The following is a 5,133-nucleotide window of genomic DNA, read 5'->3' as shown; positions in this document are numbered from 1 at the left end:
GACAGCACCTAGGCCCTGAGTTGAATCTGTAAAACTAGCAAAAAACAAAAAACAAAACAAAACAAAACAAAAAACCTAAGGCACTGGTGGCTCATGGCTATAATTCTAGCTACTCAGGAGTCTGAGATATGAATGTCATGGTTCCAAGCCAGCCCTGAAAGGAAAGTCTGTGAGAATCTTATCTACAATAAGCTATAAAAAAAAGCTGAGTATGGAGCTGTGGCTCAAGTGGTAGAGGACTAGCCTTGAGCAAAAATTTTCAGGAACAGTACCCAGGCCCTTAGTTCAAGTCCCAGGAGTGGCACGTGCGTGCGTGCGCACGCGCGCACGCACACACACACACACACCCCCCCTAAGGCCATGTGGTGTTTGCCAGGAACCATAGTTAAAGAAGAATGAAAAGCTAACTTATCCTTGTGGGGCCAGGTAACTGTTTTAGAAGTAAATGAATTCATGGTTGGCCAACTTGATGATGTACAAGATACCACCAAATCATGCCCTTCAAAAATGGTTATTTGATGAAAGGGGTGACATCAATAAAAACTGATTTGTTGGACAATGACTTCTTTGTTCAACAACAATAAAGAAAATATAGTAAAAATCGCTACTTTAGTTTGTTAATGTCACATCCATAAATATACATACATACATACATACACATATACATAAAATAGCTTTTGAAACATACAGCCAAGTTAATTAAAAAGTGATAAAACTCAGTGAAGCACTGGTAACTAACACCTATAATCGTAGTTATTCAGGAGAGTGAGATAAGAAGATCATGATCCCAGGCCAACCAGGGGCAAAAACATCCACTAGACTCCATCTTCAAAAATAACCAGTAGCACGCAACAGTGATACTCACAAGAAAATATGTTGGAAATGATCTGTACAACTTGGGGCAGGGGGTTGGGGGTGGGAAAGTGGGAGAAAAAAGAGGGGATAACAAGTTCAACAAGAAATGTACTTACCACCTTAATTATGTAACTGTAACCCCTCTGTACATCACCTTTACAATAAAATTTTAAAAATTTTAAATTAAAAAACATAAAACTAACCAGCAAAAAGCCAAAATGAGACATGACTCTGGTGGCAGAGTACCAGTCATATACAAGCCAGAGAAAGCATGAGGCCTTGAGTTCAAGCCCACGTACACACACACACACACACATACACACACACACACACACACACACACACACACACACACACACACACACACACACACACACACACACGTGATAGAATTGACAAGAGGTCCAAGGTAGGAACTGGATGGGAATACCAAGTGAACCACTAAAACTCCTAGGTATCCTGGGGCCTTTGATGATTTCCCTAACTCTGGGAACTGGATTTGAAAGGCAGCAGAGACAGGAAGCAGAGCTTTGGGCCTATGTGGCATGAAATTTTAGAAGCTCAAACACTGAAAGGAACAAGTCACTGAAAGTGCTTATTCAACAAAGCCAGCTGCCTGAAGATAAAAGCAAAGGAACAAACTTTAGCGTGAGGTTTGGGTTTAAAAACAAGATAAAATAGTTCCTTCCTTGTCAAATCTGACTACAACGAATGATGGTGATGAAGAGGAAAAGTAACAGCTAAAGTCTTACAGTAAAAGAGAATAAATATCAAGTTAAACTATTAAATAAAATTGAGACAAATGGCAAACATTGAAGGAGATAAAATTTATAAAAGTAGTATTTTAGAAGGAAAAAAGAAAGAACTAAAATCCATAGTTATGATTTGAAAAGTTCAAGTTCATAGTAAATGAATAAATATTCAAAGAGCAGGACCCTAAGAATAGAAAAGAAAATAAGAGAGACTGGGCTAGATTAGCCTTACTGTGTGCATGTGTGGAAAACTAACACTTCATTCCAACATGTATTTGATATATATGAATAGAAAATAAATAATTAAAAATTAAAGAAATAGATACTAATTCATAGAAAAATAATTTTTGAGCAAATAGTTTTAGTACTTTCAAAGTATTAAAGCTTGATGAAAATGAAAGTTAGAAAAATAATTTTTAACGTTAAATATGCTACAAGCATACAGAGCCAACACAGAAGAGCTAAGATCTAAACTTTTACATAGGTAAAAATATTTTTTTGGTCCAATTGTGGGGCCTGAACTCTCGGCTTGGGCGCTGTCCCTCAGCCCTTCAGTTCAAGGCTAGCACTCTACCACTTGAGCCACAGCGCCACTTCCAGCTTTTTTTTTCTGCTTATGTGGTGCTGAAGAATCGAACCCAGGGCCTCATGCATGCAAGGCAAGCGCTCTACCACTGAGCCACTTTCCCAGCCCATATGTAGGTAAATTTATACCTACACTAAGTGAGGAAAAACAGCTGCCATACAACTAATAGCAAATGAGCAGGAGGGACTTCCTAATCCCAAGTGACATATTGTGAGCATGCTTATAGAAGCCTATTTAAAGAGAGTACAAACTCCAGAGGTGAAATCCCTACTCTGGCTATTTACCAAATTACTGAAACCCCAAACATTCCCCAGTCCAAACACTGTAGTACAAGGAGGGAGGTTTCTTCGATAGTACATGACTGATAAATGACCAATCTCTTGTTTTACCTCTGGTCTTCTAGAGCTAAAGCCATAGATTTCTGTCATTTCTTCAAAATCCCACCTCTTAGAAAATAAACAGTAAAGCCATCTATTTTCCTGACCTTGGAATCTTAGAAGAAAGGATGCAGTAAATATAAATACTTTTTGCTAGAACAGAAGAGCACAGAGGTAGGTGACAGTGCTCAAAAGGACACAGAGAAGGTATGATGGTTAAAACGTGCAACAATGCTCACATGGGAGCCCAGAGGAAGAAGGTGATATTTAGGCTCTACCCAGGGTTAGAAATCCTGAGTAGAAAAGCCATAGACACAGAGGTGAAGTTTCAGAAAGCTAATCTTAGAGACCATCACTTGGACTGAGATTATAGCTCATGGTTTTTTGTTTTGTTTGTTTGTTTGGTGTTAGCAAGGCCTTTCCTTTAAAAAATGATGGTGGTGAAAATGGGTAGTCTCTGAAATTTCTTTGTTTGGGAAAAGTAAAATTGCACAACCTTAAGTCACATAATCAATTGGTTGGGTAAGAGTGTTGAAAGGAGTGACATTGACCAAGAAGCATTCTATTCAGTGTTGTGTTGAATGTCAACTCCTTTGTACAGCTACTTAATGATAATAAACACAACTTAAAAAATTAACAACCTTAAGTCTGACAGTCAACTGAGCGTTACTACAATTTTTAAGGAAATCACATCAGTCTATGGAATGCAAAGTCTAAATAGTCTGCAAGCCTTAAGAAGATGGTGCCAGCCACCATGCTATTAATGTGAGTGTCCATGAGAGAGAAAGCTAGAGATATACAAAAAGAAAAACAGAACCAGATGGCTGGTAAATGGCTCTCGTCTGTAAACCTAGCTATTCAGGAAACTGGGATTAGGGGGATAGCAGTTCAAGGCCAGCCTAGGAGCAGTGTTTGTGTGCCTGTCATCCTAAGCTACATGGAGGCTAAGATCAGCAGTTCTAGGCTAGCCTGAGCAGAAAAGTCCAAAACAATGCTCAATAGATAACAATGCTCAATAGGAAATATACTTATTATCTTATTCATGTAACTGTAACCCCTCTGTACAGTATTTTTACAATACAATATATTAAAAAGGAAAAAAAGACATTTTGGCAATGTTAAGAAGGTAGATCAAAGTCCAGGCATGCACCCAAGGAAGAAATGACACCTTATCTGAAAAGGAAAACAAACAGACAAAATCAGGGCTAGAAGTGTTGCTCAGTGTTAGAGTGCCTGCTCAGTAAGTGTGAGGTCCTGAGTTCAAACTCCAGTACTACCAAAAAAATAACCAAACAAACAAAAATAGGAAACAAAGAAGGTTATTGTGGAAATATGGCAGGTTTTTTTCTTTTTCTTTTTCTTTTTCTTTTTTTTTTTGTTGGTCGTAGGGCCTGAACTCTGGGCCTGGGTACTGTCCTTCAGCTCTTCAGCTCAAGTCTAATGCTCTACCCTCTGAGCCACAGCTCCACTTCCAGCTTTTTCTGCTTATATGGCGCTGAGGAATCGAACCCAGAGCCTCATGCATGCAAGGCAAGCACTCTGCCACTGAGCCACCTTCCAGCCCCAAAATGTGGCAGTTTTACAGAGGCATTCTGGGAACAAGGAGGGATAGGTAGATGGGTAGATGAGGTTGGAGAACACTGATGTCTTATCTTGGCTCTACATAAATATGGCACATTCTTACTTTGGGTTGTCCTGAAAAGCAAAGCCAGAAGCAAGAGTGTTCATACAGATAGTTTATTTTGAGAAGTGATTCCAGAGAACAGTAATAAATACAGACTGGGAAATGGGGGAATAAAGAAGGGGGAGCATAATATGGGCACCTGGGGGCCTTCTGATAAGAGAGAGTATAGACAATTCCTAATTGTCTGCCAATGGTATAGAGAAGAGAGTACTCATCCATTGACTCATACTCAGCACTGTTCAATGGCTGAGGCATACAGCGGGCCAGGAGGATGGAAGGCAATGCACCTGAAGCATCTGCTACAATACTTTTGTCAGGTGGAAAGGTCTAGAACTAGTTGCCTCCTAAGAAATCTAAGTTCTCAGTAGTGAGTTGGATATGATGGTCTTTCCAGGAGCCTTCCGCCAGTGATAGCTTGGATAGAGGTGAGTAAGCCTGAGCCTGTAACATGCCATTTACCTAGCCCAGCTGAGAGTATAGCTAAAATCTCCATTTCTCACTTCCCAAGTTCCCTCATGTCCTCTCAAAATTATATAGTGACTTCAAGAGACATTCTGTCTACACAGTTCTGTCTACACAGTTACTTAATAGGTTGGTCTCAAGTGCTACTGTAACGGGAGTTCCTCATTTCTCCATGATCCACACTGACTCATCTCCACCCAGGGATGAGCTTGAAGTACCATATTTGTACAATCCTCTGAAAGTTAGAGAACATTCCACATGGCATTTCTCATTTGATTTTCACACCAACTCTGAAGGAATAGAATCCAGCTCTGTTCAAGAGGTAATTTAGTGAGCCAACAGTAGTAGTGCTGGCATTTCTGAGAATATTCATTCCTCATAAACATGCTGCTTTTAGTTTATAAAAATGTCAACACA

The sequence above is a fragment of the Dipodomys merriami genome, unplaced genomic scaffold (genome assembly GCF_024711535.1).
Source record: "Dipodomys merriami isolate MVZ:Mamm:240054 unplaced genomic scaffold, mDipMer1.0.p SCAF_3, whole genome shotgun sequence".
Classification (NCBI taxonomy): Eukaryota; Metazoa; Chordata; class Mammalia; order Rodentia; family Heteromyidae; genus Dipodomys; species Dipodomys merriami.
This window is presented reverse-complemented; position numbering follows the sequence as displayed.